This window comes from Pinus tabuliformis, chromosome 6 (assembly GCF_031772625.1).
Source record: "Pinus tabuliformis cultivar Carrire ecotype Pingquan chromosome 6, CPIR1, whole genome shotgun sequence".
NCBI lineage: Eukaryota > Viridiplantae > Streptophyta > Pinopsida > Pinales > Pinaceae > Pinus > Pinus tabuliformis.
In genome coordinates this window covers 461920312-461942255 of record NC_142292.1, presented here as the reverse complement: position 1 = coordinate 461942255, position 21944 = coordinate 461920312, and the positions used below count along the sequence as shown (strand labels likewise).

At 32.6% G+C, this 21944-nt stretch overlaps 1 pseudogene; it reads left to right on the top strand.

Annotated features, from left to right (window-relative positions):
- Positions 1–19326, top strand: part of LOC149259307 (uncharacterized) — a 49371-nt pseudogene extending 30045 nt beyond the window's left edge.
- The last annotated feature ends 2618 nt before the right edge of the window (positions 19327–21944 follow it).

Sequence of the window (21944 nt, the reverse complement as noted above, 5' to 3'; positions counted from 1 at the left end):
ACTTGTTGAATAATATCAAACGTTTGGTGGTCTAAAACCAATGTTTTTAAAACCGAAACCGGTGACCGGATCGGTCCACCTAATGAACTAGTTTACCGATCAGAACTAGTCGAACCGGGACTGGTTAGGTCTAAACGAACCGGTTTTAGAAAAATACATTAAATAATTAATGTTTAATGAAACAAAACTATTTTTAAGATTTAAAACTATGATTCCAAGCCAATAGAGACAAAATATGCAAAGTTTGCTCAATTATATACCATGTAAAGGTGAATAGATCAAAATGGCATCGAGTGCAATACATATCATCGACAAAATAGTAAAATACATAAGCAATGACTCAAATAAACAATTTGTTTGGTTTGCAATTTTATTGCCATAAAAAAACCCTTTATCTTGCATTGAATCACCACGATGAAAAGATATGGTTGTTCATTAATAATGAAAAATGGTTCACCTACCTCCACCATGTTTGGCTCTCTGAGATCATAAAAGACCCTACAATGCTTTCTCTGTGCTTCATGAGATGGTCTTTGATGCTAATTGGAATTGGAGTAATTGAGTATGCCAATTAGACATTTCTCTATTAAACTCTCAATATCCATGTCAGAGATAGGATCTCCACAAACAAACTAGTAATACAAATGCCATCTATGCCTTACAATAAAAAAAAAGTGTCAAAATCCTCATCCTCTTGGCCGTCATGCTCTTCATTACATGAGGGAACGATAACACCTAAAAGGTTTTCATTTTCAGGGTTATTCTACAAAATATACCCTCTCCAAATCATCAAAAGAATCATTACTAAATTCAGGAACTTGGAAGGGAATATGACATACCAAACCCTTTCCTTCATGCAATTGTATCTCATCATCACAATGTGCTTCATTTGAGACATGATGACATGCGTACTATTTAATATAAACATGGGGTGCTACAACAAGGCCTTCGTCATACTTTTCTTCCTTGGATCTGAAATCTGATGCATATATGGTTCAAGTGATGAGAGAGAATGTTGGTCATCCTCATATAATTCATTTCCAAGCTTCCAATCATGTCAGAGATAGGATCCCCACAAACAAACCAGCGATACAAATGGTGGAGGCTGGCATGGCAGGTAACCGTCCGGTTTAAGACTGAACTGGCCGGTTAGGACCGGTTAGGGCCAAAACTTTGCCACATTGCCTTCTTGACCGGGTTTTTCAGCCGGTTCCAACCGGTGGCCTTGCTGACTGGCCTGTTAGACCGGTAACCGATTAGTTAGGCTGGTTTTAAAAACATTGGTCTAAAAGCTTCTTAATAGAGAGGATTGATCCAGAAGGATTCTCACAATTAATCCAAATTGATAGTTTCAAATGGTGAAAATGTTTCATGTCGAAGAGCCTATCAAGAGCTTTCCAACACAAGTGGAATGAGCTCAAGTGGACAACATATATGAAAGTTATGGCCTTCAAATGTTGAAGGAAAGACAAGGGTGAGACACACAAGGATGACACATGCCACACCTAGAGGTTGACAGATGACACCATGTGGACTAACCAAAGGTTACCATGGGGACCAACTAGAAGCTACCACATGAACCCTCTAGAAGGTCTACATGGACTAGATGCATGGCATGTCAACTATGTATTGCAAAAATGTAGCAATTGCAAGATTTGAATGCCAAACCTAGTTGGCACAATTTCTACACCTTACCACTAGGCTAACTTGTGTGCCATGTTAAACTAGGAAAATTTTATATTGTTTATGTTGTTTTTTTAAAATGAAATTCCACAAAATATACACCCACACAATTCAAACCATTAACCTCCCATATGCCAACCCCAAGTCTTACCATTGCACCAAAGGTTGCAAATGTGTTAAGTTTTCTATGGATTCATTTTGATAAGATTATTTTTAGAGGTTATGCCAAATGAATGATATTATATCCCAAAATTTATGGATAGTTGAGGATTGAACTCAGAACCTCTCCTACACCATCCTTGTGCTTTACCATTGCATTGTGGCTTAAACTATGAAATATATTATGTAAAAATTATTTTAAGGTGTATTTTCTAGCAAAATTTTGGTAAATAAAGGCCATAAATACTTTTTGTTTGTGGGAAGTAGATGGGAAGAGTATTCCAACAATGTTATAGTCTTCCTATGGGGCTCTTGAAGGCATTTTTAATGTAGGTTGGAGATCAATGTTGATGAAATAAAGCATTTCAAGTTTTTGCATAATTTTTATGGATTGATTACTCATTTAATGTGGATCTGGAGATGTAGCCCATGAAGGATGAACTTCATTATCAACTTGTTTTTATAACCTTTCTTATTATTGTTTGTTTTGCATGTACATATTTTTAATTGCTCAATTAAACTTTATTTATAATGTTAGAATAAGCTACATTCAACATACAAAAGTATTTCAAGCTTTAATTTCATATCAAGCCCTTTGAGTCATCAAAACTTGATGATGATCCATTATAATGATTGTTTCTGGTAGTAATTGACTTAGTGCTTGGCCAGTAAGTATGGGGTCTAATCTATTAAAGGTTGGGATTAAACTCTGATTGAATCAAAGTCTAGTAGAAAAGTCAAAAGGGAAATGTCATTAGAAATATCCTTAAAAAGTGTAATAGGATTCAAATTAATAACCAAGGTACAAAAGTCACTAAATACTCATAGAAATATAATTCAATGGAATTGAAGTTTACTTATCTATTATCAAAAGTTAATGAAATTTAAGAAAATTAACTATAAGAATCCATTACATAAGTCATTAAATGTTTATTTATTGTTAATTAATCAAAAAATAATTTCAATATAAATTAGTAAAAGATTCTAAGATCAATAAATAATAATAAGTAAGCAATAATGTGTGACTTAGATTTGGGAACTCTTAAAACATTTAGAGTGGATTTATATTCCATGAGGTATCTAAGCTTCTAACCTTATCACATCAAATCAACCTATAACTTATAAAAATTAAAATGATTAGATAGCGAAACAAACAATCCACCTAAACCATCATGCTTATTATTATTAAAAAATACAATAATTTTTATAAAAAGATAATGTAAATGCAATAATTATTTTAATGCTAATAACGCATTGGCAAGCATAGGGAATATTATGGTATTGAGTGCGCATTTTATATTGTTGTTAGTGTTATGTATACAATTAGCAAGGTGCCCGTATACTCATTTAATGAGTGCTATTATGAAATTCTGACTCACCCACTTAGAATGACAGATCATTGGTAGTAGTGGTTAGCTAGATGTATTGCAACATATGGAAAAATGGTGGGTTCTCAAAAACGTGTATTGAATATTCAGCATGAAGTTTATGTTATGTAATGTAAATGTTTAGTTGATTAACGTCTCCGCACGGAGATACTGTTTGTTTTACTGATCTTATTAGTAATTTTTTATTGGGATTTTGGTTTGATTTTATTATAAAATTATTTTTAGTTTAATTTTTCAAATGGTTTTTTTACTCATTTCTTATTTTATTTTCTGGATTTAAATAATAAAATTATGTTAATTCATTATTTTGATTTTTATATTATTTTATTTTTTCGATTTAAATAATAAAATTGTGTCAATTTATTATTTTGATTTTATTTTTTGGATTTAAATAATAAAATTACGTTAATTTATTTTGATTTATATTTTATTTATTTTGTTTTTTTTTCTTATTATTATTTTTAGTTTTATTATTTAGAATAATTAAATATCATTTTATTATTTTTATTTTGTTTATTTGTTTTATTATTATTATTTAGTTTTATTGTTTAGAATAATTTAAGTTTGATATTATTATTACAGAATTTAGCTTGGTTAAAATAATAATAATAAAAAAATTAATTTAATTTTTTATTTACAATTATTTTCCATTTATTTTTTTAATTTTAATTAAAAAAATGGTATATTAATTAATGATAATTCTTTAGTCAAAATTAGCTATTATTTTCTAGTGGCTAGAAAATTTATCTCTCCATCTATTTAATCTAATGCCATGATTTGGTTCTTCGTCCACTTAAAGTTTCTTTATGTGATTTTTACCGAAAATGTCTCAACATTCATAATGGTTAAGAGCTTGAGTGGGCATAATGGTTAAGAGCATGTGTTTCCTCTTAAAAGGTCATAGGTTTTAGCCCGAGGGGTAGAGTATATATGCCTTGGGTCCCTTGTCCCACAAACAAGGGGTTCTCATACACCAATTTGGAGTCTAGCTTTGCCAAATTATTAATAATTTTAATATCTAGAATATTGCTTTTTATATAGATAATTATATTTAAAATAAATAATAATATAATATTTAATTTAATTTTGATTTTAAAATTATATTATTATTATTAATTAATATAATTCTATCTTAACTATATATTTACGAAATGTTGGAGGGATTAATTTTTTCAAATTTTTTTTTTTTTTTTGGAATGTGAAACTTGAGGAAAATTTACATTCCAAGAGATTTGATTTATTTAGATGCTTTCTCAATTAAGATAGCTATATACTACTTCTTAATAATATTATTTTTATTTATCTTCATTTCACATCTCCATATATAAAAATGTTCTTTATTTTTTATTTTGCTAAAACTATAATAATACATATAATTACAATACATGTTTGACATACACACACAATATTAATTTTAATTATTAAATTTTGAAATATAATGGTTACTAGTATAAATTATTATTTAATTTTTATAGTGATAAAAATGTTAATTTATAAATACTATTTATATTTTATACATATTTAATATTTTTATTTTTAATTATAAATAAATTATATTTATGATTTATTATTTTAATGTTATATATAATAAAAAATTATAATTTTATTAATAAAAATAAAATTATAATATAATATAATAAATTTAATTTAATAAATTTATTATTTTTATTAATTTTAATTCAATAAATATTATAATTATTATTATTTTTATTTTTATTTATACAAACAAAGGAACACCATACAAAATATTACGAACAATATACAAAAGAGTACATTTCAAAGAAAGGAACAAAGTACGAAAGCATAGACGTTTTCCATTTGCATGGTACCCATTTCTCTGACCACTCAACAAATTATCTCGAAGCAGGCTGTGGAGGCCCATGGTACTTCACCTCAGTGGGATTGGGCATCGTTTGCGCGTCAACGAGTCAATTATTCTGTAAGAAAAGTGAGCAGCAACAGGATTAAATTATTAGTGGGTTTTTGGCAGCTCTAAGTGAGTCAATTATTTTGGTTTCTGTTAGTCAGAATATTCGGCAGCTACAGGATAAAGTTATAGATGGATTTTCACGGCTATGATTCTGGAGATTCATAGGGAGAAAATTGGGCAGCTACATGATTGAGATGTTGATGGGTTTTGGCCGCTTTCGGATAATATTTGTTTTGATCAAAGAAAAATTGATATCATCACCCCATTTGCCAATCCTCGTTTTTGCTCGTTCCAGAAGCCCGCCTTTCTTGAAGATTCAAAAGCATTTTCTATCTCACGTCCGCACATACATTTACTCATTGATTTGGCTTTGGAAAATGCTTAGTTAGTTCGTGGATACATTTACTTTATATATTTTTCGCATATATTCTTTTTTATATATTCTTCGCATATATTTTTTTGGTGAAAAAGTTCTGAGGCTCGGGGAAAGAGTTAAACACGTATTTTACATATTCTTGGCATATATTCTTCACGAGGCTCGGTGAAAGAGTTAAAAACATACTCTATATATTCTTCCCATATATTCTTCGGTGAAAGAGTTCTAAGGCTCTGTGAAAGAGTTAAAAACATACTCTATATATTCTTCGCATATATTCTTTGGTGAAAGAGTTATGAGCGTCGGTGAAAGAGTTAAACACCTACTTTATATATTCTTCGCATATATTCTTCGATGAAAGAGTTTTGAGGCTCAGTGAAAGAGTTAAAACCATACTCTATATATTCTTCGCATATATTCTTCAATGAAAGAGTTCTGAGGCTCGGTGAAAGAGTTAAAAACATACTTTATATATTCTTCGCATATATTCTTCGGTGAAAGAGTTCTGAGGCTTGGTGAAGAGTTAAACACGTACTTTATATATTCTTCGCATATGAGGCTCGGTGAAAGAGTTAAAAACATACTCTATATATTCTTCGCATATATTCTTCGGTGAAAGAGTTTTGAGGCTCGGTGAAAGAGTTAAACACGTACTCTATATATACTTCGGTGAAAGAGTTATGAGGCTCGGTGAAAAAGTTAAACACGTACTTTATATATTCTTCGCATACATTCTTCGGTGAAAGAGTTCTGAGGCTCGGTGAAAGAGTTAAAAACATACTCTATATATTTCTTCGCATATATTCTTCGGTCTACGGGCTGGGGTGGGCACGGGCGATCTGCAGTCAGGTTTGCTGATATCAGGTGCACACATTCCTTATCTTTTTCTTTTTTTCTTTTTCTAATACATATTTGTTCATATAATTTCAAGTATGAATATTTCACCACAGTTACCAAAGATTACCAAGGGCAGACCTAGCACAGTTACTCTACAAAGCCTTTATGAGTATATAGAGTCTTTAGAGAAAAGTAGAGAAGAAAGAGAAACCAAGCTACAAAAATAGTTAGAAGCCATGCTGGAAAATAAATTTGCATATTTTGAAGATACAATCCAAAAACAAATAGAAACTAAAATAGAACTGCTGGAGAATAAAATGGAGGCAATGGAGACTAGATTGCAGGTTATAGAAAAACAAAACCAAGATACTAACCAACCATCCTAGCAAGGAGATGCTGATACTTTAGAGAGTCTTAAAATGAAAGACATGATTAAAGAACTAGAAGAAAAAGTTAATAACTGCCTCATCCTAAATAATGTGGTAGATAAGTTAAATATCAAAGCAATTAAAGATGAAATGAAAAAATTAATAGAATTAGACCACGAACGTAACAAAAGGGCCTTGAACCTTATAATCTTCGGTTTAAAAGAGGAAGTAGATGAGGATACTTTAGCCTTAGCCCAAACAGAATTACATAATAGATTACAAATTGAAACAGTGTGTCTCACAGAAGCAACAAGGTTGCGGAAATTAACTGAGAATAAAGGAAGACTAATCCGCATAAAGGTGAGCTCCACTGATTATAAGTACAACATACTTAGTAAAACCTCAAGTCTAAAAGGAACTGGAATATTCATAAATGAAGATCTCATTCCAGAAGATCAAGCAGAATTAAGAAATGAGGTTCAAAAAGTAAAAGAAGCTAGAAAGGAAGGAAAATGGGCAATAATTAGAAATAGAAAAGCCTTTATTTGAGATAGAAACCAAAAAGATAGTAATAAATAGCAATTAAACATGCTCCAGATCCTTTCTTGGAACTGTCGAGGCTTCCCATGGAATAAAGGCCCCAAGCTAAGTTGGATTTCAAATGATGTTGATATTATTTTGCTTCTTGAAACTTGGGAGCACGAAGAATCTAAGGTCCCTAACATAGATGGCTTTACGCTATGGTCTACCTGGAACAAGCGATCCTCCCGTAGAGGCATTGGGGGAATAGCTTGTTACATTAAGAAGAACATCTCCCCCCATGCTAGGATTTATAAAAACGACCCTCACAACCAATATAGTTGGATAGAGATCAAAGATATTAATAATAAAAAGTCCTACATAGCAATATGTTATTTCCCCCCCATCAATTCTAACTTCTATAAGAAGAAGAATCTAGATAAAACTAACCCTTACAATGGTTTAGAGAATGATATTTCTAGCCTAAGGAATGACGATAATATCCTTTTAATAGGTGACTTTAATGCTCAAACTTCAAACAACCAAGCTATTATTCTAAGCAATCATTCCAACCCTAATCCTCTTTGGTTAGACGAAGACCCTACTCTGGCTAGTAGGTACAAAAGGAGCTCTGAAGACCTCGGGGAAAATTTGTTTGGGTCGGAGCTAGTCAAGCTTTGTAGTGCTCAGGATCTCATAATTTGCAATAGTCTAAAGAAGTGGCCCAATTCCAGCAAGATGACCTGCATCCATGGACTTGGTAGCAGCGTGGTAGACTACGTTATTTCCGATCTCCCATTATACAACGAAATAATAAATTTTGACATCTTAAATAACCACGAACCTGACTCTGATCATAGGCCTTTACTTATAACTCTCAATTTTGTCATGCATAGAGTTCTCACAGAAAATAATACTTACAGCCAAAAGAACTTAATATTTGATAAAAATAAAAATGATCTCTTTCTAAATGAATTAAAAACTAATTTGCTTCCTTTATCTAGTATAGACAACATAGAAGACCTCTATCATAATTTTACTACAACCCTCTCATATTCTATTAACAAGTTCTCAATTGAAGTTTCAAATAATAAAAGAAATAGCAAAACCAATCCATGATATGACAAAGATTGTAAAAGTGCAAGGAGAGCAATTAAGAAAGTTGTTGATGAATCTCTTAAAATGGACAAGATAAAAATATATAAAGCCCTAACTAAAAGGAAAAAGAGGTAGTACATTCGTCAAAGATAGGAGAATCTCTTACACCTCTCTAAGGTAGCTCCTAAGAAATTTTGGAGGCAGATTCTGACTAGGAAGACTAAAGATAATAATAAAATTGCTCTTCACGATTGGAATTCCTATCTTAAAAAGCTTTATGAATCTCCAAATGTCATGGATAATTTGGAAACCCTGCTCACAACGAAAGAAGTTTTCTCTTTGGAAGACATTAAGTTTGGGGTTAATCGCCTCGCTAATGGGAAAGCTAAGGACATTGAAGGTTACCAGCCGGAAATCTTAAAAATTGGAGGTCCTATCCTCATCCCCCACATCCACAAGCTTTTCAATCAAGCAGTCAAGCAAGGGTTCCCTAAACCTTAGACTGAGAGTCTCATTATCCCTATTTTTAAAAGTGGGGATACAAATAACCCCTCTAATTACCGGACAATTATGATCAGCCCTCTCTTAGCCAAGTTATATGGTAGTATTTTGGAAAAGAAGTTAAGCATATGGCTTGAAAGTGAAGGTAAGCGGGCTAAAGGCAAAGCAGGTTTCAGAAGGCATCACTCAACAACAGACCACCTTGTTACGCTTAGGATCATTGCGGAGGAATGTCGTAATGATAAATCCAATTTATTTTGTTGCTTTGTGGACTTTAGAAAGGCTTTCGATATGGTTCCTAGATACAACCTTTGGAATAGATTAGAAGAGCTAAAGGTTCCTCTCGAGTTGAGAGTTGCCGCTATAAGGTTATACGAGAATGTAATTTCCAAGCTAAAGAGCAATGAGGGGTGGTCGAAAGATATTAAGTGTAACATTGGAGTTAAACAAGGTTGCCCCCTCTCCCCTACCTTATTTGGCATTTACATCGATAAGCTCGAAGGCTATTTAGAGGAAGCAGGATGTGATGGCACGATCTTAGCTGGGATAGTCGTCATCCTTCTTCTCTATGCTGACGATATTGTTCTTTTGGCAAGGTGCCCATCTGATCTTGATAAGCAACTCAGGCTTCTTAAGGATTTCTGCTCTACCATGGGTATGACTGTTAACACTGACAAAAAAAAAGTTATGATTATCAAATCTAAGAAGGACACTTACGCTAATTTTATGTATGACAATAATAACTTGGAGGAAGTGTATTCTTACAAGTACCTAGGAATTGATATTCATCACAAGCTCAACTAGAACCATAGCATTGAGAAAAGGATTAATGGGGGGTGGAAAGCTTATTTTGGTCTTGAAAATAATTGTAAAATGACAAAACTTGTAATGTGGGATAAAAAGAAGTTCCTCTTTGAAACTTTAGTCACTCCTGTTATCTTATATGGCTGTGAGGTTTGAGGTTGCAGCATCTCAAGAGAATCATGGAGAAAGATTGAGCAAATCCAAAAGCGTTTTATAACTTATAACCTGAAAATTAAAAGTAATACACCCTATCCTATCCTCCTTATAGAAGCAGGTATTTCCCCTATTGAGAGCCTAGCTATGATTAGGTTTCTGTTGTACAAGCACAAACTCAATAACATAGACGATCATAGACTTCCTAAGTTAGCTTTAAATTCCAGCCAAAACCACCTAAGGCTCAATCGGGGGTGGTATAAAGACACAAGGGCTTGGTTAAACTATTGGGAGATCAACGAGAATGATGCATTGCAAAACATAAATAACATTAAAGATATTGTTACTTCTAAATTCAAAGAAAAAATGTGGTGTGAGAAAGATTTAATGGTTAAAAGAAAATTAAGTTATTATAAGAAGGTCATCAACCCCACCCTAGAAGATCAAAAGTATCTCTCTATTTTAACTAGCTCAAAGAAGAAAATTAATATAACCAAGATTAGAATGAATTCTCATGAGCTCCATAGTGAAACAGGGCATTGGGCAATGCCTAAAACGCCATGGATGGAAAGGATCTGCCATATATGTGAGAATAGGAACATCGAGGATGAAAACCACTTCCTCTTAGAGTGCCCCGCTTACAACCACATTAGATCTCAGTTTCACAATCTTTGTTACAATACTGACCTTCCTAACATTTTACAATGTCAAAATTATAGTGAGCTCAAGAGGCTTCTCTCCAAGCTTTTTGAGCATAGGAATAAAATCTTAAATCAAAATAAATAATTTGTTTCTTTAGGTCCGATAGACCAATGTTTGGTCTCAGCGGACGTTAACCATCATCATCATCATAATTATTATTGGTTGTTATCAGCTAATGCAATTTTAATTATTACTGTTTATTTAAAAAAATTAAGCCATCTAAAATTACCAATTTGTAATAGGTAAGGGGACAAGATTTCACTTGAACTAAATACCTTTGGGTCTTGTGTAATTAATTTCAAACCCAAAAACAATTTTAGGAGGTGGATATCCTCACCTCTATACAGGTGGAAAACCTATCATAACTCTCTGACCTTCTTCGTTAAATATACCAATCATCAAAGACGAAAGGAAACTAGCCATTCTTTTCACACATATGTGATGTGGGTGATTAAAACATTCTCCATTTCAAAAATTATATAAATTTATATTAGAAAATAAAAGAAAATTATTAAGATAATTTTTATAATGATTTAAAAAATATGAAATACTTTTAGTTTTTTTATACTATTTATTTATAATATAATTAAATAAGTCAATGAGATTTTAAAAATTTGTGAAAATTTTCAAGGGTGATAAAAATTTGTGAAATTTTTCTGAGAGTGATAAGGTTTTCAAAATCATGTGAAGTCGGAATACATTGATAATTTGAGACTCATGCATATTTTTGAACTTAAGGTTCGGATAAGTTTGAGTAAATTATGGTTTTTAAGTTTACGACACAATGTTAAGTTTGTAATTATTTATGTAATTGTTATTGTAATTTTTTTGGTAAAAATAAATATTTAATATTTACACCAAGTGATTGGCTTTGATTTTTTATATTTTTTATGAATATATTTTAAGTATAATTAATTAATGTTAAATTTTTTATTTTTTAAAATATAGATATGTGTCCATAGAACATATTTATTTAAGAAAATGTATGTGTTGTTGTATCAAAACAAGTGTTATTATAGTGATGAATTTTGTTTATATTTTAATAAATACAATGCTATTAAATATAGTTATTATGTGATTAAATTTGGTGTAAATTGTTTTGAGTGGTAGAGATGGGTTTGATTAGGGGTAGCTGATTACATTATCTTGTGTTATTAAGTTCAACTCTAAGTGTGTTATAGCAAAGAAAAACATGTGAACAATGCAACTTAAATTTTTGATATGGTGTTAATATAAATTAGGTCGTTATGATTTATAATAGCAACAAGTTAAGTACATTGTTGTTCTAATTTTGAAGATTTACATGCAAAGTGACATTGGGAAAAGTTCTTGTTTCGAAAACTAAAAGTTGGAGCTAAAATTATTGATTTTATTCTCAAAACTTTGAAAAAAATAAAGTGCATGGGAGTTTGCAAAAGTGTGACTAGGAAAAGAGGGATGCCGTAACCTTGTCATTTTCTCCATTGCCATTATCTTTATTTTAGTTTAGTGTCATCCTCTTATCTAATTGTATTTGTTCTCACAGTAAAAATCAAGGGGTAATTTTATATTATATGGGAATGTTATTTAATGACCATATTTGGTTATGTTGTTAGTGCTTTTTTGAAAGGTTAAATTTTCTATTGATTAATCAAAGAAGTACATAACATATAGTCTTGGTTTTCCTTGATTTGCTACCAGTGAAACCAAATTAGTGGAAAAACCATAAACTCTTCAACATCCATACATGGTGTTCAAAAGAGAGTTAAAAAACAGTTAAGTGTCTGAGACCCTTATTGTCTAATGAATTAGTTATAATATATTGATAAGAAAAACTAATAGAGAAAATAAAATAAACATTGATATTTCATGTTTACTGAGATGAGTTAGAGGGATCCATCTCTATTGGAACTTTTCCACCACTAGGAGAGCTACTTGGGTCAAGTGGGAGGGTGAGATGGTCTTCTATCTTCTTCACATGTTGGTTTAAAGTATTAATATACAATTATAACTCATTAATCATGAGGAGCATTTCCTCCTTTACTTCATTCATGTTGTGTACATGTTATATTCTTTGCATGACTAGCTTCAAGCATTATTACCTTGCATAGAGTGCAATAGGGGGATTGTAGGGTAGGTGATAGACCCCCTATTGCGGGGGTTTTCAGGGGGGATGTAGCCCCTGTGCATGGGATTCAGGGCAGTGGCCCATTTTTTTTTTTGGGGTTGACCCACCCATGGTTTTGTGCATAGTTTTAAGTATGATGGTTTTTCCCTTGGTATACTATACATCTAATTAAGGGAACTATGATTATAATTCAAGGTTAATGGATTGGGGTTTTATGAATGCTTCAACATGTATACAATGTATTATAACATTGAAATGAATATAATGAAAAATCAATCTAGTTTTTCCTAGTTTCGGGTTCCAGGAGAAAAATATTTATGTATATTTTTTGTTCTCACCATTGTATATTTTTTTGTTTTTTTTCAAGATTTTTTTTGTAGGTAATTTCTATAAAGAGTTAAAATATTCACTTGGTATCAGAGTATTTTTTGTCTTCAAGAGGACACCATTGCAGCAGAGGGTTTTTTGTCGGGCCCGTGTAGACCATATTATAGTGGGAGATCTATGGGATCAATTTTTGTGGTGAAAGGAAATGGCGAACAATAGAAAGATAGAGATCAAGAAATTCAATGAACACAATTTTAAGTTGTGGAAGCTCAAGATGGAGGATTTGTTGGTGGATAAAGATCAATGGATCATGGTGGATCCATGTACCAAACCAACAACAATGTTGACAGAGGATTGGAATAAGTTGGATCGGAAGGCAACGAGCACAATACGGTTGTGTGTATTATATTCAGTGTTATTGAATGTTTCAAGAGAAACTATAGCAAAAGATTTTTGGGACAAGTTAGGGAGTTTGTATTAGTCTAAGTCCTCGGTAAAGAAATTGTTCATGCAGAAGAAGCTATATAGTCTAAGGATGAGGGATGGAGACTCAATGATAGAGCTTAGAATGGCTCCAATATTGTGGTAAGTTAGTTATTTTTGGTTGATATTAAAATTTTAGATGAAGATAAGTGTATCAATTTGTTGTGTTCTCTACTAGACTCGTGGGATAATCTAGTTGTTACCATAGGTAACAATATAACTACCTTGAAATTTGATGAAATAATCTCATCCTTGATGTTAAGGAGATGAAATGGAAAAACATGGAGAACCAAAATGGAGATGCCTTGTCTATAAGAGGATGCTCTCAGACCATAAATAAGAATAAGTCCTCAAGTGGGAGATCTAAATATAAAGAGAGATCTAAATCTCTAGGAAAATTTGTAAAGGTATACTAGAAATGTGAAAAGAAAGCTACTACAAGAAATATTATAAATCTAAAACTCTTAAGAAAGGAAAGGGACCTAATGATGCTCCTTCTACAGAAGTGAAAACAACCTCAGTTGAAGGTGGGTATGTGTACTTGGATTTTTCGAGTATACATGTAGATCATAAGGCATGGTTGATTTAATCAGGTGCATCCTTTCATATGACTCCCCATAGGGTGTGATTCTATGAATATGAGAAATATGATGGTGGTGATGTCTTCCTAGGTGAACACTTCTTGGAGTTTTGCACATTCTAGGAGTGGGCATAAATCTAATTTCTATAAGCAAGATGGATGATGCAAGTGTAAAGACATTGTTTGCGAAAGAGACAGACTACAAGATGGTTCAAGGATCACACATATTGATGAGGGGAGTTAAATTGGAACTCTGTACAAGATTATGGGAAGCATCGTTATTGATGGCTTTAAAAATTTTGTTTTTCTTGAAAGTGGAGCAGAAAATCTTGTAGTCTTTGGTGAAAAGGCTATGTTGTGGCATCAAAGACTGGGACATATTGAAGAGAAGGGCCTTTGGATACTACATGGTAATGGCATGGTAGAAGGTATGTCTAATTTCTCTCTGGATTTTGATTTTTGTGAATATTATGTATATCGGAAGTAGAATTGGGTGAGCTTTTCCTGTGTTGCTAAGAGGGAAGAAAGAATATTAGAGCTTGTGCACAATGATGTGTTTGGACCTTTCTCGATTCCATCGCTAGGAAAATGTGGGTACTACATTTCCTTTATATATGAATTCTCGAGGAATAAATGGATATATTTTCTCAGGAAGAAATCTGAAGTCTTTAATAGACTTAAATAATTTAAGGCCCCAGTGGGAAATCAGACAAAGAAGAAGATTAAGGTGTTGAGGATAGATAATAGTGGAGAGTTCTACAAGAAAGAATTCAAAGAGTTCCGTAAGAAGTGTGGTATATCACATTAAAACACTACTCCATACACACCTTAATATAATGGAGTTGTAGAAATAATTACATGATGTTGATGGAAAAGGAAAGAAGCATGCTTATTGATGCTAGATTAGGGAAAGAATTCTAGGAAGAGGCAGTGGATTTTGCACATTTTCTGTTTAACATATCACCTTCATTAGCCTTGGAGGATAAGAATCCAGATGAGGTATAGATTGGTAAGAAACCCTGTCTCTCTCACAATTATCAGGGCATTTGGATGTGATGCATATGTACATTTTCTAAAGGACAAAAGAACCAAGTTGGATAGTAAATCTAAAAGGAACATATTTATTGGGTATAAAGATGGTTTAAAATGTTAAAAGATTTGGAACCAAGAAACAACGAAGGTAGTATACATTCAAGATGTGGTATTTAGAGAAGTGAAGGATGTCATGAAACAAGAATTCCTACCAAGAGAAAAGGAATCAAAGAAGATAGAGTTTGAACTGAAGGATGATGAATCAAACTCTAAAAAATAACATGAATCAGAAGGATAAGAACAACACACTCTGATTTTGAGGAGATCAGTTCAAGAAAGAAGGAAGATAGAGAGGTATATTCCATTTGATTTATGTTCAAATTTATCTTTATCTATTACTTATTATGCTCCTAGAATTGTCACAGAAGCAATTGATTTAAAGGATGGAAAACTTTGGAAAAAGGCGATTGTTGAAGAAATGGAAACCTTGAACAAGAATGAAGCTTGGGATCTAGTAGAATTATCAGCGAGAAGAAAACCCATTGGTAGAAAATGGATGTTTAAGAAGAATATGAATGCAAAAGGAAAAGCGGAGAAATAAAAACCTTGTTTACCAGTAAAAGGTTATTCCTAGGTGCCAGGAATTGATTTTGGTGATATTTTTTCTCCTTTTTCCAAGTTATCCTCTATTAGATTACTCCCATATGTTATTGTTTCTTTCAATTTTGAGGTAGAACATATGAATGTGAAAACAACATTCCTAGATGGGGATTTGGAAGAAGATATCTACATGAAACAACTAGAAGGCATTAGAGTGAAGCATAAGAAAGAACTAGTGTATAGGTTAAGGAAGTCTTTGTATGGGTTAAAGAAATCACCAAGGATGTGGTATTAAAAATTGATGCATATATCTATCTATATATATATATATATATATATATATATATATATATATATATATATATATATATATATATATATATGGACTTGGCTTCACAATTAACAAAGCAGATCACTGTGTATTTTATAAATTAGTTGGTGATCATGTTCTTTATTTGGTCTTGTATGTGGATGATATATCGTTGATTAGAAATGACAAAGAAATTATCTAGTATGTGAAGACCTAATTGTCCTCTAAATCGACATGAAGGATCTTGGCATTGTAAACTTCATTTTGGGGATGGAAATTAAGTGAGATTGGGAAAAGAGGAAGCCCTGGTTAAATTAGAGGAAGTATGTCAAGACAATATTATAGAGGTTTAATATGCATGATAGTAAAATGGTGAAGGTTTACATTCATGTACGTGTAAATTTTATCTGATTAACATTGTCCCAAGACATAGGAAGAGAAAGAGACATGTCATGTGTTCCATATGTGAGTGAAATTGGTTATTTGATGTATGAAATGATTTGTATGAGAACATATATTGCACATGCAATGGGATTATTGAGCAGGTTTATGTCAAAACCAAGGAAGGAGCATTGGACAACAGTAAAGTGGGTTTTTAGTTATCTGTGTGGCAACAATGATTATGGTTTCTGCTACCAAAGAAGACCAAGATTGGACAGTGTTGGACATACATGGCTTTGTTGATGTAGATTGGGCTAGAGATATGGATCAGAGAATATCTACAAGTGGATATGTGTTTAACCTATTTAGAGGTACAATCACTTGGATGAGAAAGTGTCAATTTGAATGTAAAAATCCGACGGTTGGTTATGTTGGATAGAATTTTCATGCGTGAATGTTTTATGGATCCAAATATTGGTTCTTTCTTACAACCATTAGACATCCAACAAAGACTAGCAATTCGGTGCGACGAATTTTTTATAGATACGATGGTTGGTTTCTTCAGATCATTGTTGAATATCTGATGGTTGGTTTCTTCAGATCATTGTCAGATATCTGATGGTGGCTTAAAATTTTAACTGTCGAATAATCAACAACTAATGATTATTAAAAAACACATGATTAGGAGAATATGCCCCTCTCTTGATTTAATAATAATAAAAGAAACTTTGTAGAAGGTTATTGGCTCCTCCCAGTGCCACCCATATCGCAGAAGGTGCATGGATATCCTTCATGTACTACACCAAAAATCCAGGTTTTTGATGCCTCTTGTCCAAATTACCATGTTCAAGTTTAGTTTTTGATGGACTAACTCTAATGTAAGGAAAGCAATTAACTTCGTTTGCTTCTGAGTCAAATGTCATAAGAGAAACAAATGTAGAATATAGTTAATAATTAAAACTTCAAATGGTAGGATTTTTTCTTAGTATTTAATAATATATTAAAATTGTAAAATGTGTAAATGATTTTTTAAATTTTAGTTTATTTATTAATTAAAAAAAGTAATTTATAAATTTTTATAAAATTCAAGATATGAGGGATAAATGTTTTCTTATGGTCAGGAAGGTTTCAAATATCTGTTATATGTTTAACAAACATTTCTCCTACGATTGTTAAGACATGGGAACACCACTTTCAAAAGGCTCACAAACTACATAAGCTAAAATTATAAGTGAAAGTCTTAATGTTAATTAATGAGAAATGTCATGTAAACTGGGAGTGGAAAAGCACATACAATGAAAAAGAGAAGACAAAATATCATAAAAGGAAAAAATGGGAATTTAAATTAATTCAATCCCAAGAAAAAAATAACAAATCCGAAAGAGAAGAATTGGAATTTGAATAGACAAGCCTCAAATTCTGGCAGACACAGGGTTCTTTGACAAGCCTAGCTCTGATATTAAGAAGCCAAACAATCCCTTTCAAAACAATTCATTTTTTTCAAATGCACCAGATCTTCCATAACAAGAGAGTCTAGGTCCTTCAAAATATGTATAACTTATAGTGTAATGATAACAAAATTTCCTTCCACAACACATTCCCCAATAATAGGCCCATCGAGCATATCCCACAGTCATTTGGCGATCTACAAAAATTGACTAAAAAACATATTTGATGGGTTGATATCAATGGTGGGAATTTGATTTGCTTTTTTAGGTTTTTAGCGCTCCAGTTTGAGAGTTGAGTCATAGAGAATCTCATTGTTGCAGAGCCCAATTTTTTGGATGCCATGGTCATTGTTTCTCCAATATTTTCTTCATACTCTTCATCAGATTTAGGCACTGAGGTGACCCAACTTGCCCACTGACATTTTTTAAATTCCTATTGATCGTGTTTCTTGAATGTGGTTAATGGTTGCTAAAATGCTTCTTTTATTGAACTTATGATAACCCAAATGAATATTTTTCTCATATATTGCTTGTGATTTCATTGTTGTTGATGAAGGTTTATTGGGTATGGGGATTCATTGTTGCTGTTATTGATGAGAAATATGTGTAGATTCTTGTCACTTACATCGTTATTGATGGATTACAATGATATATTTTTCCTATGATTGTGATATTTCATTGTTCTTGTGAGACTCATAGAGATTTTATTCATTAGTTATGAATATTGAAGGTTTTTTTGATGGGTTTTATTTTAATAGTAGCCTTGATAAATAATTTTATCATTGATCACCATTATTTCATCACCCAAATCATGTTCTTTTGATATTGATCATTCTTCCTTCCTCCCATTAGTGATGTCCCCAAGGGAAAAATTTAGTGTACATTATCCTTCTCCCTTGTATTCAACTTAGATGCATATTTCAGACATTCATAATCTATTTCCAGTTTTGTATTGTAGTCAACAAGTTCCTTATTCTATGATAAGATAATCACTTTAGGAATATTTATGGCTTTTAAATATGATGTTGTGATATCTCCAAGAGTTTTTGTTCCCAGACAAGAAATTCCCTATAGAGAATTTGAGGCACCCAGGAGTACATAGATTGCAAGGCCAAAGGAACTTAAGAGTTGGTGCAGATTATGCAGAGATTCTGATAACCATGACTGCCATAGAAACATCAATCCTTCGCTTGAGCAGTTCCTAGAAGAGGAAAGAAGAAAAAATTGATCAAACATAGGAGAAATAATGTACATTAATATCATGTATGATGACTTTACAGTTGGCCATGATTTTGCAACTCGAAATTTACTCTTATATCAAGGTCAAATTCTCCCTCCTCACTTTTCCCATTCTAGACAACAACCTTCCAGCATTGACATGATTCAGGATGAATCTAACCATTCTTGGTTAACTAAATGTTTCTCTGGGGATTTTGTTTCAAGAAGGATTCTGATTAGAGAATCCCATGAAAATGGAAACCAATCAGTGGGATGAAGTTTTCCTACATTATTTTCTGGCATTTGTTGTGGAAGAGCATAGAACCCTAGGCCTAAATATGTATTGTGGATGAGTCATGGGAGGGATTTGTTTCTTATATAATGTTAGGGGAATAAAAAAATGGGCAATTGCATGAGTTCGATAGAGCTATCTACATTTTAATTAGATGATTGTTAGAAATTGTATCAGGACAGGTTCGATTTGACTTGTGCCTTAGTAAAATTGACTAATTTGATTTTCCACATCATTTGGATGACACAGATTGCATTTAGATTGAGTGACATGGCCTTGTCACTTAGTTAGATCAACAAATTCAACTTTTGTAGGTTTGGAATAAAGTTGTGCATGTAATGATTGCTAAAATTTTGTAATCTAGATCAGTTATTTCAGTTGAACTCAGTTAACTTAATTATAGTTACTAGTTGGGTTAGTTGAAGGTTAGTTTACTAGTAGAACTATTGTTAACTCATTTGTCTCCCAGTTAAACTAGCCAATCAGCTAAAAATAGCTTAGACATGCATGTAATTCCAATTTCCTAGCTGGAGTGGAGGAAAAGGCACATTGTAATCATCAATTGTATACAGAGAAAGGTGTGATTTAGAGTTGAAGCAAGACTCATATAATTAATGAAAATCAACATAGCAGTTTTTCCTAGTTGGGTTCCCCTGTAAATCATTGTGTGCTTGTCATTTTGATGGTTGCATGCTATTGCATGTGTTTCTAAATTGTGATTTCCATTCCGAAAATTTGTGGAGGAAAATTATAATCTCTTGTTTTCATTTCGAATTCATCAGTAGCAACAAATTTATATTAATTTTTACACGGTATCAGAGCTCTTGAAATCACAATAGAAGCCAATCATTAGAACTTCTCCTTCAGATAAGTGGTTTTTCTTCCTTGTCAGGAAAATGTATTTCAACAGATTGAGATTGGAGTATGCCCTGGAGGGAGCCTCGAATTTCATAGCTTCGAAGGAAAATATGGAAGTTGTACTTGATGATAATGGAGTGTTGGAATACACCTAAATTAAGATTCCAAACCAACAACATCAGATGCACAATAGTTAGCCTAGTGGAAGAAGGATGCCATAAAATCCAATAGGATCACCTTGGAGGGTGTGAGAGGCCAAGCTTGCACACTCAACTAGTATACAATTTATGATTACAATGTGCCTTTTCTTGGCATAAATATCGAGACTTTGTAAATGGAAGGGATAAATTTTCAAATTGGGAGAGACTTTGGTCCGATTTGTTTTAGGAAGAAATTTGAAGGAACACTAGAGATGGAGTAACATCCAAAGTTGAGGAGGAAAAAAGTTTTGCCTTGGAAGGAAAGGGAAAGAAGGCCAAGGTCAAGAAGTCTCAAGGCAAGTTGGAGACCAGCCAAAACAATGGTAAGAAGAAGAACCTCAACAAGATAAAATGTTTTCACTACCATGAATATGGGCACTATTCAACAAAGTGTCCACACAAAAAGTCTAACAAGAAGCCTTCAGGAGCAACATGAGGTGAAGAACTTGCCTCAGAATTAGAATTAGACTTCACCCTAATTGCATGCATGAAAATCACTGTAATAGGGAGTGTGTGGTATCTAGATTTTGGTGCCTTATTCCATATGAAAGGATGCAAATAATTCTTCAATAGCCTAGAGGAGAAGGATCTCCATATGCACATATAACTTGGAGATGATGGGATAGTAATAAATGAATTGGTAGTATCACCTTTGAGAGGGATTCAAGCTCACATATTCAACAAAAAGATGTTATTTATGTACTTGGGCTGAAGAAGAATTTGATTTCTATAGTTGTATTGGAGGATAGAGGTTATAATATTGTGTTCAGCAAGGGCAAAGCTTTTATGAAGCATGTAGCTACAGGAAGGTGAAATAGATTGGAGTTAGAGTGAAGAATCTCTACAAACTTGAGGTGGATGCTTGCACTGCACTGAGTAGCAAGGTAGAAAATGTGTAGAGTCCAAATGTGTATAAAATCCAAATTGTACAGGTGGTGCATGCAGTCAGAGGAAGGCACATGATGGATTTCGCAATTCCAATTGCGGATTTCCCTAATTAATAGGGGATAATTCCTAAGGAAACAACGCAAGGAAATAGGGACTTGGGCAAGTAGAGAATTGGTTAAGTATAGGCCAAGGCTTGTTCAAGACACTGTGAGACATATAGAGATAGTGCAGAGGTTGCTTGGGCTTGAGAAAAGCATTGTAATCTTCTCATATTTTCTGACTAATGCAATATACATATAGCAAGGGTTTTTAATTGTGGCTTTCCCCAAAGAACCATTGTGTAATGGGTTGATTCAATTCTTTCTTTTGTATGCTTCATGATTTATCGATCAATTAGTTGTTTCCGCTGATGAGTAGAGTAGATTCAAGTCTATTTTTTTAGTAAATTAAAATTAGCAGTTTGAATCTACAAGGAAATTCTACATGTATGTGAACCATTTTCTACAACCTCTACAACAAAACATAGGTATTATGTGGTTTTTGTTGATTACTTTTCTAGAAAATGTTGGAATTTCTTCATGAGGAAAAAGGATGAAGTGTTTTACAAATTTGTTGAATTCAAAGCCTTGGTTGAAAAGGTGATTGGTCAGAAATTGAAAGCCATAAGAAGTGACAAAGGAGGAGAATTTTTGTCTAACACAT